The sequence below is a fragment of the Falco peregrinus genome, chromosome 1 (genome assembly GCF_023634155.1).
Source record: "Falco peregrinus isolate bFalPer1 chromosome 1, bFalPer1.pri, whole genome shotgun sequence".
Taxonomy (NCBI): domain Eukaryota; kingdom Metazoa; phylum Chordata; class Aves; order Falconiformes; family Falconidae; genus Falco; species Falco peregrinus.
This window is the reverse complement of record NC_073721.1, coordinates 106832235-106845515: the sequence shown is the minus strand read 5'-3', so window position 1 is coordinate 106845515 and position 13281 is coordinate 106832235. Positions and strand designations below refer to the sequence as shown.

Genomic DNA, 13281 nt, shown 5'->3' with positions numbered 1-13281 from the left:
TGAAGATGGTTGCATGATACTAGCAGCGTTAGTGTTAGTTCATGAACCTTAATCTAGCTTTGGCACAGAATGTCTCTTCAGTTTTTGGTATAGTGGAGAAACTATTTCTTTTCAAATTTAAACCCCTGTTGTTGTGCAAATAATATATCCTCTGTGAGACTAGAAATGAGAACTTGTCTTTTGCTTATATGCAATGAAGAGCTTAATGTTACAGTATTTTCTTGGTCCCTCAGTTGTCTGTTCCTATAATCTTGTGAAAGTGTATGCAGTTCATTTTGCTGTATCCTCTACTTGAAGGACAGAATATATTGAACAAGTGGACTGGTTAGTGGAGTGGCAAGCACAGCAGCCCAAAGCTAAGCTTTTAATTTGGAAAAAAAAAAGGAAAAAAACCTGCTTAAAACTGCTACTGAATTAAACCTACTTGAAATCAGTGAAAGTTGGGTTCTGTGTAGTGAGCGTAACACATTAAGCCCTCTCTGAAATGACAACTGCTGTTTTTCAGAGTTTATTTAAGTGGTTTGAATTGGGGTAAATACTGCTTGTACTGAGAGTTGAGAGTAAATCTGAGGGTGAGGGAATCTGTGTAGGGGCAGCGTAATACTGGAAGTACATTTCTAGCCTCAGTAATTGGAGAGAAGATCCTGGATTCCTTGCTAAGGTTGCTCTCAATAGTTTTTTCTGGTTAATAGATGAAAAAAGTGAAAACTCTCCATCCCTGTTCTGGTGGTAAAGCAAAGAATTGTCTTTTAATTCTTCTGTTCCTCAAGCCTTGTTAGGACTGGGAGAGGTGACGTCTAAATACACATCTCGTCCTGTGGCCTTTTTAAGGGATTTTTTTCAACTGCTTTTATGTCCTGCCTTCTATTCATCATGTCTCTGTCCTGAGAATAAACAGTGCTTATTTCTTCAGCTGTTGGTAGCCTTCCTAACAAAAAACAAAACAAAAAAAAGCAGTGAGGGTGTTTACTGGTTTAATTCTTCGTTGACCAGATGCTTTGAGCCAGATAGTCTACCGTGGTCGTGTCTGCCATAAAGGTGACCTTCAGTTTGGTTTTCAGTAGGTGTTGGAATGAGATGACCTCCAGCAGTCCCTTCTAGTCTAAATCGGTCTTTGAGTCATTAATGTGAATGATACAAGAGATGTATTTCTTGATTTATGGAAGTGTGATTAATTCAGTATAGAAGAAAATGCAGGCTTCCATCATGTTGGCTTCTTTTTCTTCACAACTGGGCAGGAATAGCCAATGAAGAAAATGTGGTAACTAGACACGTGCCTTTCTCATTAATGCTTTGCTGGGTGTATCTTAGCCCACAAAACTGGTTGGAATCTGTAGTGGTTTTATATGGTTGGAAGATATTTACATATAAAATGTGTGATTATCAGGTGACATTAGGAAATGTTATGAGAAAGTAATTTTAAATAGGAATACAAACAAATTCATGGCGATTAATACATGGGTATTTGAGTAGAGGAAAATTTCAGTGTGAAGTGGGTGAATGTTTCTGCTTCTTAATTTAATGACTAGTGGTAAATGAAACATACCTCAGTTGTCTAAAAAATACAAATTTTACAAGCTGAAATTACAAACAGTTTTTCTTAATCAGCTTGATTAATTGATATAGTTTCATATAATAGGCTGCTTCTTTCAGTTGTCTTTTACATGCTAAACTTGAAGAGCTATGCATATAATGCTAGTGATAATAAGTAGCGTCTGGTGCAGTAGTGCTCTGGTCTTTCAGGGCTATTTTCATGTTGCAACCTGTTCTTCAAGGTTTGCTCATTGCAAAAGGAAGCAATAGGAGGTGACTAGCTGGTTTTGAAAACTGTAGGCATTGCTGAAGAATCAGTGTGTGTTACTTAGGGCAGTGAGGTAAGGGTTTACTTAAGGCTTTCTTCTGGAGTGGGTATTCTGTCACGATACAAACAAAACTCAATTGAGGTGTGAACTGGACCTGCTGGATTCTTTTTAGTGAGTTTACCATGGAGCTTTGGAATGCCAAGGGCGTATTTTGCCTACAGTTACACATAGGTGACCCTTTCCTAGAGGTCAGGAAACAGTTCCATGGTGGGAATTAGCTGTTTTGGGAAACTGTTGAAGACCAGGAAAGCCAACCTTTCATTGATCTAATAAATGTTCTATCTCAGGAAGTCTGTATGCTCAAATATGATTGTTAAAGTTTTCATAAAAGCTGAATACTTTATGCTTTTAAAAATGCAGTGTTTAAAAAGCAATGTCCATACTTTTTTGCCTTTGTTCTGGGAGATGTGGGGAGGAGCAAAATACCGATTGAGTGCTTTTTCAGAGGAACCTTTTTTAAAATAAAAAGGAGTGCTGATGACTGAAAAGGCAGTGGTCTTGATTGAAAAGCCCCTGATTTAACTTTTAGGATTAAACGTAAAAGTAATCCATGCACATACCTCTAACAGGCTGCAAAAGGTAACCAAGGAAAGCAAGTATGCTGAATTTGCAGCACTGTGATTGCACTTCTGTTATAATATGTTTAGGCTCCACAAATGAAAAAAGGCAGAGTATTGCCTAAACTCTTGTTTTCTACCAGTTTGCTTTGTCTGTTTCTGATCAAGGCAATTACTTTTGGATTATGAGTTTATACTGAAGTGAAACCTGTGTTGTAGCCCTTCTGAAAATACAAATATTTTTGTGTTTTCCCACTATTTAATGCTGTGTAAACCAGAGTGTTACTGACCTGTTGTCAAGGATCATGAAGACTTTAGCTCTTACTTCTCTTTGCAGTAAGAATTGTGCAATGTGTATTCAAGTCAGATTCTTGCGATGACTTCTAGATGTCAGAAACCAAGCAATGACTAAGTTAGTTGAGCTGTCCAAAATAAAAGGGTTAAGATTGGTAGAATTTTAAAGACTGTTTCTAAAGTTTGGTTGTAATCTTAGTGACTTCCTATATGACCTTCTTTAAAGCAGCTATGCATCTTTACCCATATATAGGGGTGTTGGGATAATATTTATGCTTTAGCTCAGAGCAACCATATTTACTTAATGAATATATATATTAAATGAAATAATCAAAAGGAAATGTAAAAGCAGTATAAATGTTTGCTAAATACGGTAAATACTCAAACCTGAATGCCAAATGTCTTTGAGAACATTTATAACTAAACATGAATTAGGAATCATTTCATATGTAGGTGCTTGAGTTATGTGCAAGACCTCGATCCTTGTGTCTGGTCAGTTTTCAGTCTATCTGAAAAGATTTACATTCTCTTTAGGACTAAATTTATTGTGTATGTAGGTCACCTCTGTTTTGCAGAGCTTGTGCACGTTTCCATCTGCAGTTCCTTGTTTCCAGCATGTGAGAAGCAGCTGTGGAAGAGGGAAGTTGGAGGAGCAGGATTATAGGTCTTAGCCACATTCTTCCCAGGTTCTTGTTTGCTGTTTGGCTCCAAGCTCTAGGCATGATGCTTTACTCCTAGTCACTATTTTCCCCTGGATTCTTTTGACTTTTTCCCTATGATATGACAGGATAGGCACAAAGGAGAGATTGCAGCATCGGTAAGGAAGACGGTGGGAAGAGGTTAACCACTGTCCTCAACAGCAATTTGTTCAAGTGGTGTGGGGATCAGATGAGATACTGCAAATGTTTATGTATTGTTTTGAGCACTCAGCCTAGGGTGTTTAGGCATGCTCCTGGCATGAGTTCTTTCTTCTTAATCCTATTTCAGCTGAAAAATTATTTTCATAATATATGCCACAGATGTTCCAGAAATGTGCTCTCTGCCTGCCCCTTCCCATATGTCTCACATCTCTGGATGTCTGACTTAGTGCTTAAAATTGGGGAGCAGTCAGGCCACTGCAGTAGGCTATGCCACTGTTTTTTTTACCTTGTTTTCCATTCATGATGCTATAAATAGTATAATTTCCTGTTGCCTTTGGTGGCTGAAAATGAGGATAGGTAAAGCTTTGCTCTAGCTTGTCTACATTCATGCTGATATAAGTTCTTCTACGGAGCTGTAGAAGTATTTGGGTTATTGTATGATTTTAAAATTTCTGTGTGCTTTCCCTTTTGGTGGTGAGAGGGGAGTCTTGGTATGTGTCTAGTAAGAGCATATAGTTTCAGTCTTTTCAAATTTCCCGAAATTTTTTCATTTGTATTTTGGGTATAGTCTTTCCCTGTAGCATTTATCTTGGCACATTTCATCTGTGGCCTCAGACAACTTTAAAATCTTGGTAGCACTGGTCAGAGGAGCTGTCTGCTGTTCCAGGAGCTTTGGCAGGATTGTGCTGTCATTTCTGGTTTTTTTCATGAATTCAGACAAGGTTTTGTAGGCCGTGTTCACTGATACCGTGATACTTGCTTGAACCTCATGTCTGTTCTTTTGTGCTTGTTTTCCTTATTTGTTTTTCCATCAGTCTGAGGTCTATACAATTTTTATCCTTTGATGCCAATGATATGCATGTGAAATGATCCCAAATCAAAGACTGTTAGAAGAGCCTTGGCTGAAAAGGGGTTTTGGTGCACTTCATGCAATATACATCCAAACTTTCATTTCTGATAGGTATTAATCCATTACTGGAGAGCTTTAAGAACAAGTTAGAAGCGAACAGTCCAACTCAGATCACCACTACTTTTGCTATTAGAAAGTATTTGCTAGTATCGGTTCTGATGATCTTTAAAGGGGAAAAAAAATAGCAGAACAGAGTGACTGTTTATATACCTGTTACTTTGCACAATGAAGACTAGCTAAAAATTGTGATTTCTTTTAAATGCCAGATTTTTTGATTGCTCAAACTCATTTGTTTTGTGTTGGAATAGTGCAAGGCAACAGCAAGATAATGAGACCAAAAATATATGGAAGCTGGCATGCCATATTTTTTCTAAAGATGGGTCTTTTCTGCAAACAGAAGTTTGCAGAAGCAGAATTAGTTGCCTGTTTTGTGTGAGATGCTTCCCACACTTCATTTCCTTTAACCTTTGTCCCTGTACCCATACCAGTGCATGTAAAATATCCAGTTCCATGCTGTCTTTGTGGCTCTTGAGGTCAAAGTAGATGCTTTTGTGTTGGGTCATGAAGCCTGTGGTGAGTCATTCTTTCAAGTATATACTTGATGCCCTTTTCAGTGTATTCTCACATCTAAAGCATTCAACCTCATTCTGTAAAATAGTAATAACTTGTTTTACTGGATGTGTGCAAGAGAAATTCCAGTCTCTATTCTTCTGTGGCAGCAGCTAGTTTCCTCTCCCAGAGTTAAGTGAGCTAGGAGTATATGCTCTGCTTTCCTGGCAACTTTTGTGATGAGTAAGGCTTAGAGAGCAAAAGTGCTAAAATGGCTTTAAAACAACTTTTAGGTCTCAGCAGGTATATCTACTTTTCAACTATTTGCTTCAAATATGTAACTTTTCATTTCACTGGCCAGTCACTATCAGGATTCCCTGACACTGAGTTATGTCTAGTTCAGAATACTTGTTTGGTATTTTAAATCAAAGTAGTCCTCAAGTGTTAATTACTACTGTTTCTTATTTCATTTGCATGATGCTGGTAAATGTTAGAGCTGGGCAAACACAATAAAAAACTTCTGTTCATTTATATTATTTAATGAACTGCTTTGCTTATGGCATTTTCATTTTTGCATTCCACAAAGAGTGAAATGGTGAAGTCTTATGACATAAATGATCAGAGGAACCGAACTTCAATTTTGAAGGAAAGTAACCATTTACTTCCTGATGGGGAAGCTAACAGGATCTGGTGAAGTCTTGGATGATACATGGTTACTGTGGTTTCAGAGAAGTGTCTGTGCTCCAGGCATGGTTTGTGTCTGTTACATAGTTGATGGTTTTTGTTTTTTTAATGAGGTGTCCTTTTTGCCTTGTTAGTGTAGAAGTAGCTATTGGAAAACTTTGTCCTGTGAAATATGAGGTCTTCATATGCTAGAGAAATGTTCAAATGACAGAGCACTTGAAGAGGTAGACTAAATTGCCTATAGTAACTGGAAATTCAGAGGGGTGGTTTATGGGCAAATTACAAAAGCAAGTGCCATCCCTGGTAATCAAACACTGGGCTTACATTAGGTGGAGTGATAATTAAAATAAAAAGTTCTCAAGATTTATTGCAATACTTATTTTTGTCATCTGGATCGTTTGTATCTTCTCATGTGAGACCTGTTAACACAAGGATTAAATTAATTTTGCAGAGTTGTGTATGTTAGTGGTATTATTTTAAATGGCAACTGGTACTGTCATTTAGAAAGTTAGAATAAAATGAACCAACCTAATCCATAGATGCTTAATAACTGCCATGAAGGGCTGGATAACAAAGCCTTCTCTATGGGTACCTGTACCACAGTTACTGATTTTAGTACTTGGAGGTGGGTAGCACAACTCATTGTACAGTCACCTCATTGTGGGCTTTTGTTTTCCTTTGAGTGAGCTAAAAAGCTTGTTTATTGCTGATGCAAAATTTTCTTTCATGTATTTGAACGGAGAGGGAATTCACTGTGGAGCTATTCTTACTCTTGTCTGCAGAGTTGAGTGTATACCTTTCCTGTGTGAATAAGGGCTTAAATTTCAGAAAACAGGAGGATTTTATATACATGAGATATCTTGTATGTGCTCCATCCTAATGCATTTATATAAATAAGAGTAGAATATAGGGTTGAACACTTGTGTTTTTAAAAAATAGTTTTTTTGCAGATTTTTGGCAGCTGTTACTGTTGTTTAAGTATTAATAGCTTTGTTGGCATTTGCCACAAGGATCCAGACAAACTAAGCATAAAACTAAGCTTTACATCTTTCCCTTCTTTCCTTAAGTTGTTTGGAAATGCAGTGGAACTCTGGAATTTTTTTCTTGCAGCTTTTTATCTGGTCACTAGTGTTTCTTTGTTTTTACTGGCAAGAAGTAAAAACAAAAGCATTGGGCTGTTCTCTGGTATATACTTACTGGTCTGACAGAAAAACCTTCATCCCATTAAGTTTGGCTTTCAATTTTTATAGTCACAAAGACCTTTGTCTAATGAGTTGCCTGTAGGGAAAAAGTAAAATCTGATTTTTGCAGTCAATGTTGTTCAATCATATGTTTCTCCTCTGGCTTGATGGAAGAAAATGCTGCTGTGGAGAGAATCTGAACTTCTGACAGCTCCAAAAGCATTGTGGTTTTAATTGGAGATGTTCTTGCTTCAGTTATCTTTCTGATATTCTGGCTACATGTGGACAGACGGAGGAAATGATGATCCTATGGGGTTTTTTTCTCAGTAAGTCTTCTGAGTTTAAATTACTTACACTATGAAGATCTTGGATTCTGGTGCTTAGATAAGGAGTACTGTGGTTCTTCTGTGACGTAGCAGAAGATCATTTATTTTTAATCTGTTAACCTCTGAATGGTAAAGTTTGGAGCTATTCTGGCAAAGAAGGATGAGAGAATTCAGGAGTAGGAAGTATGGGAGAAAAATCTTCCACTCAGCACTAACATTTCTGAAACTAGAGTTAGCAATGAGGCAGCTGAAATTCCTGTGGTGTTTTATAGTCAGGCTGTAAGTCAGATTTCTGATGCTGACTTCATATTTAAATATGCTTAACTGTAATAGATATGTATTTATAACCTTACCTTTTAATTGGATGGATAAATAGTTTAGTAGTTCTTGATTATTTTTTTTTTCTTAAGATCATCTGATATGATGTAGTTATAGAAAAGGCAGTGTTGCTAAGGACTCTTTTCACCTTTTTTTTCAGTGTTCAGGCCCATCTTAAGATTTCATGTGGCCTTGGGATGGATGAGTAAGAAGTCAGTCTGCATTTAGCAGTGACTTCCTGCATGACCAGACCTGTGCAGACACTGTAGAGTCCAGCCTCATTTCAATATGTTGTGAATCACTTCACACAAGCAAACCAAGTTACATTTTGTGGAAACAATGAACTTTTTGGAGAATGTACAGTAATTGCTTTGGGTCTGGAAGAGGCTCTTTCTTGATCTGTGAGCCATGAGACAACAGTGTACAGTGTTAAGAGAAGAATTGCTGTTTGTAGCTTGCGTTGTTGTAACAGTCTGGCCATGAACATGTTCTACTCTTGACTCTACTAGTCTCTGAAAAATAACAATGCAAATGTGCTACATTGAGGTGGTCTGCTAGATGAAATTGTGTCATTGCACATTGTAAATTATCTGATTATTTGAAGAAAAGGTTGACTGTGACAAATTTTACCCTCCACCTATTACATGCATAAAAGGCTCTTAAAACTTGGGCTTTCAATTACACATCACCCATGTGTATAGGTCTTGCTGCCCTATAATAGCAGCAGTAACATTGCAAACATAGGAATGATATTACAGAAAAGTCAGTCGTTCTGTTTAGCTCCTATCACGGGTTTGTTCTCACCCTCGTTTTACAACTACCTTCTTTTAACCTTTTCGTTCTACTGTACAGATGTGACTAGAAGTTGGGTCATGGTGTCTTTCAGCCTACCCAAAATACAAGTCAGCTACTTCATCTTTCCCACTAGAATAATGTTACAATTACATGGCACTGCCCACAAAAGTTAATTTGAAAAGAAATTAAGAAAGTTTATTTAAACTATACTCCTGGTTTTGAAAGGTATTTGATTACTGTTTGATTCTTCCCTTTGTGTGTAGTAGTACTTAGATCTTTATGCTGTATAAGTTTTTTTTTTTTCATTTCCCAAATCATACTGTAAAACTGTGTTGGCACACTCTGTAGTATTAAGTATGATTTCTCAATGAATGCAGCTGAAGCATCCAACTAGAAGATTTAAACTGAAAGTTACAGAATACTGTTGTAGATTTCCTGCTCTATGAAGCTTTTGTTTTCCCTGAGAGATGAGGGAAGGCAGAGAAAGAGAAGCATATATTAAGCCAAATTTTGGGTGGCTTAGGGTAATATAGAATCTTCTTTAGGCTCATGAAGAGGTTATGTTAGTATATGTGCCTAATGGCTCTTTGGAAATCTTACCAATGTTTAAACACTGACAGCATGGAACGGTAGGAAACATGTTCTTCACTGGTGTTTTTCTTGGCCTTGGACTTTTGCACACATAATGCTGCTTTGTTCTCTGAAGCTCCAGCTTGCACTCGTCCTCCTTGATCCTTATACTTGGGGGTTTTTGCTGTTGTTTGTTTATCCTTTTTAAATACTGGTTGGTAGTGCACCCCAAACCAGACATCCAAAAACTGTTCCAGCCTCTGTACATCAGGTTGTTACTGCTGTTCCACAACTGACCACTGTTATGCTGGATGTAGGAAATACAAGGGAAAAAAAACCCAAACCTAAATCTCAAGTTCCTGTGGAGTCTGCCCTTGGGAGTAAAAGCAGTGCACAGGAAAGCCTGGAGTATTTGCAAATAAGGTTAAGTCAGAAAAATGTGTTGCTGACTGTATTGGCTTGTCTCTAGTAGTGAGAGGTGTATGTCTGCTGCTGGCATTCTTAGAACAGTGTTTCTGGTGGAGCAGTATTGTGCTTAAAATTGAAGCAGAATCATTATGGAAACTCGAAGTGGTGTTAAGATTGAGCGTTACACTTCGGTTTGGCTGTAATCTTTGCCTCACCTTACAGAAGTTATAAAGGGAGTATAATTGAGTCCATGCAGGATCTTCCCGGACTGATCTATCCCAAAGTAAATCACAGTTCCTCAAGCACTTTATCAAATGCTGCTGATAATAAAAAAACCTGCTTAGCTGGTTGCTTTCTTGAACAAGTACAACTAGTTGTGTAGTACAGTGAACTCAGAGCTGCTTTAGTTTGAATTGGTTTTATTTGAACATGATGCTTCCTTACGTTGCATTGTAGTGCTTGTAAAGGTTTAGAGTTTAACAGCACTTTCACTTCTATTTTGGTAGTAATAGTTAAAAAATGAAAATAGGATATATCTGTTAGCCATTGAAAAACTAAGTGTACATTGGTTTTTGTGCCTTGAATTTAATCAAATGTGTCTTACTAGATGCTTTAGCCAGAGCTTAAATTGACAACACTGCACAAATATTAATCTGGATGGGACTTGCCAACTGTCCTTTTCAATTCCTGTGAATTCTGTAAAGGCTCAAGTTTGAAAAGCAGCAATTCTGTTCCTTCCCCATTACTGTTCTCTTCCTCAGATTTTTGGTTTGTTCATTTTGTTATGGTCCTGAAATGAACATGTAGCTCCACAGTGGGGTTGAAACTAGTAGATAGCAACTTTAGAACAAAGACATGGGACAGTTATCCATGAGAAATGTGACTGAGACTTGGGTGGGTTCCCATCTGTACTCATTGAGCTTTTGAGGGAACTGTCTTATTTTCTTGCTTTCTGGAATAGATTAGAAGGCATAATAAATTCATTGATGTTAAATTTTCTTTAGGGTGTGGCTCAGTATCAACTGAAAGAGTTAGTATCTAAAGCATATGGGTTAAATAAGAAAAAATAAAATTAAAGAATGAAGTGTGTGTTCTCCCAGCTTCCTGTGTTTGTGTTCTGTTTGTATGTTGTTAAGGTTGATGTCCGGCTGCCTCCCCACAGTTTGAAAGTAAGCTTAGACTCTGTTGCTGCTGACTAGGTCCAGATGTGAACAGACATATGGGGACCTGGTGAAAAGGTCACAGTGGGCATGAGGGACAGACTTGGTAATGGTATGTTCAGATGCAGAGGATATGTATTCTTTTAAGGCATGTGTGGGAATGCTGAGTGCAAGTATACTGGTGTGGTGAGGCTGAGGAGAGGTCCTTGACCCCAGGAAGGCTGCTGGAGGTGCCTGGATAACAAAGCAAGCTATTTTATTTTTTCAGACATGCATAAAGCTTTTCATATATATGAATAAATAAATAATTTGCAAGGGTTTAGTCTGATTGCTGAAGCTTCCTTTTTTGAAGATATTAATTTAAAGATTTTGACTGACAAAACTAAAAGATTGTGCAACATAAAGCAAACTTCCTTATTCTTTCACCTGACAACTGCATGAAGCAATTTGTTGTATATTTAGTAGCTGTGCTTAAACAGCTTTCTGGGCATCATTGAAGAGCACATTCTTCAAATCAGTTGAATTTTCATGTTTCCTTGTAATACATGATGCCCCAAGCTTGATGTAGATTCTTTTCTGTGTGTATTGTTCGCACTTCCTTATTGAAGAGTTAAAATCCTGTATGTTCCATCATACTATCTCATCGCTTTTCCTAAAAGCATTGTATTATTTGAGCTTTCTTCTTTTTTATGTCAGAGATTCTAGTATTTGAAAGAAAGCATAACATAGAGTTGCGGTTCAGGGAACTGCCGATGTTGCTTGGAAGTGACCTTTGGAGGTCATCTTAGTCTAGACTCCCACTCAAAGGAGGACTGTTGCCAACACTAGGTTAGGTCAGTTACAGCTTTGTGTAACTGAGCATTTAAGATCTGCAAGGATAGATGCCGCCACCACCACTTCCCTGGTAACCTCTTGGTGTCCCATATGAACATGCAAATGCCTACATAACTACTGAGAGTTTGGTTCTGTCATCTTTGCTACTTCCATCAGGTAGCTTGAGGCACCTGTTGGATTTGCCCTTAGCCTTCTTTGCCAGACTGAGCAAGCCCAGTTTCCTCAACATCTCTTTATCAGGTCAGGTGCTTTAGGTCCCTGACCATCTTGACAGCCCTTGCTGGACAGTCTCCAGCTTTGCCACATCTCTGTTGAGGCTGAGCCCCCTAAACTATACTCAGTTTGTGGTTTATAATGATAGAGTAGGAATTAGATTTCTTCATTCCTGGTTGAGACTCTCCTATATATGATAAAGGCTGTTTGCTAGAGGTCAATGTCTGTACCACCTAGAAGCAGTCTGCCTAGCTCTATTTTCTAGATAAGGAATCAGAATGATTCTTCAGGATGATCTAAGTATCTCTACAGCTGGAAAAGCATAAGAGAAAAGGGTGAATGTCATCTGAAAAGTGAGAGAAGGTAACTACTTTCTTGGACTTCCTGTCTGTATAGGAAAGATAGTCATCTTTGGAAACTGAATGTAACATCGTGGTGGAAATTAGATCGACACAATGCCTGTTTCATGGAGATCTTCAACTGATCTGCTGTGAGCATTAACTGAACAAATTGGAGAATTGCCAGAGATTAATTTATCAGCTAACATCTGTAGCACCTTATGAAGGTATGGAGCTGTTGCTAAAGGGTGTAGATATTCTTATGTTTTCAAAGGGAGGCACGAAATGAATAGAGCAGAGCTCATGATCTCAAAACAGAATGTCAGGTAGATTACACTCTTGGTTCCTGAGAATAGCCTTTTGAGTCCTTTGACCAGTTCTAACCAAATACAGCTGTGGGATAAATGTCTCACACACCCAAAGTCCTTTGAGTAGGAGCAGAGTGCTCACCTGTTTGGGTGGTCTGCTGTATTCACTGGTTTGTTTGCACAAGTTTCACATCGTATCAGATGTAGTACTTGTAGTAGGGATCTGCAGGTGATATAAGATGCAAGAAATGGTGTTATTACTTTTGTTTGTATAAAACCTTTACTTATGGAACTGGGGTGGGGTGTGGGAAAACACATACGATGTTAAAAACAAGAAGCAGGATTTTGTGTCTCGAATCATTTTGATTTCACTGCTGAGCAGAAGGCATACCAATCCAGGAGAAAGCAGCACAAGTTTATAACTCACATCAGTCCCTCCAAACACTAGCTGCAAGGGATAGCAATACTGAGGTTGAATATCTGGTACCTCATCAAAGGTGACTTTTAAACTGAAGGAATAGAAAATTAACTGGTATGGCCCTTCAAAATGGGCTGAAACTACAACTCATAATCATAGAGTGAGTTTCTTTTTGTTTGGGGAAATTTTTTTCCCCTACAACAAAACAGTCCAGTATCTTAGTAAGAAATGGGATGAATTAATTTAATTCTTCTTTGGATTTCTTATCTCACATCAAATTCCTATGGCAGCCTACAAGGATACAAAAGAAAGCAATTCTAACTTGGGAACAGTTCGTATTGAATGAGAAGTATGTTGTGCCTCAAACTGCTTGCTTCTGTAACTGTTGTATGTGAGTTGAAGCTTAAAATAATATCTAACACTGCTGTTTTCTGTACTTGGCTGTAATACTCAACTATGTACATAGATAAATTGTGAAAATACGGACAAGGAATATAAAATACAATCTTAATTTGAAACTTAATTTGAGACTTAGTTTCCATTTTCTTTTGGGATCAACAAAGAAACCTCTGTGGTGAAGGGTGCACGGTGAAGGATGAACAGGAACATGGATTGGAAGAGTGGCATTTATGTACCTGTGTGCTGAGTATGAGAATGAAAATTTCTCTCTCAAGGGATAAAATAGAATGCTACAGC

At 37.9% G+C, this 13281-nt stretch overlaps 1 protein-coding gene across 7 annotated transcripts in view; it reads left to right on the top strand.

Moving 5' to 3' along the window:
- Positions 1-13281, top strand: part of HMG20A (high mobility group 20A) — a 43815-nt gene that overhangs the window by 11803 nt on the left and 18731 nt on the right. For 3 of the 7 annotated variants that reach the window (XM_055805496.1, XM_027784181.2, XM_013297808.3), the window contains exon 2: positions 11918-12086. The exons of the other annotated variants lie outside the window; for them this stretch is intronic. The gene's annotated coding sequence lies outside the window, so the exon portion shown is untranslated. The remainder of the gene's footprint in view (positions 1-11917; positions 12087-13281) is intronic. 7 annotated transcript variants of the gene reach the window in all.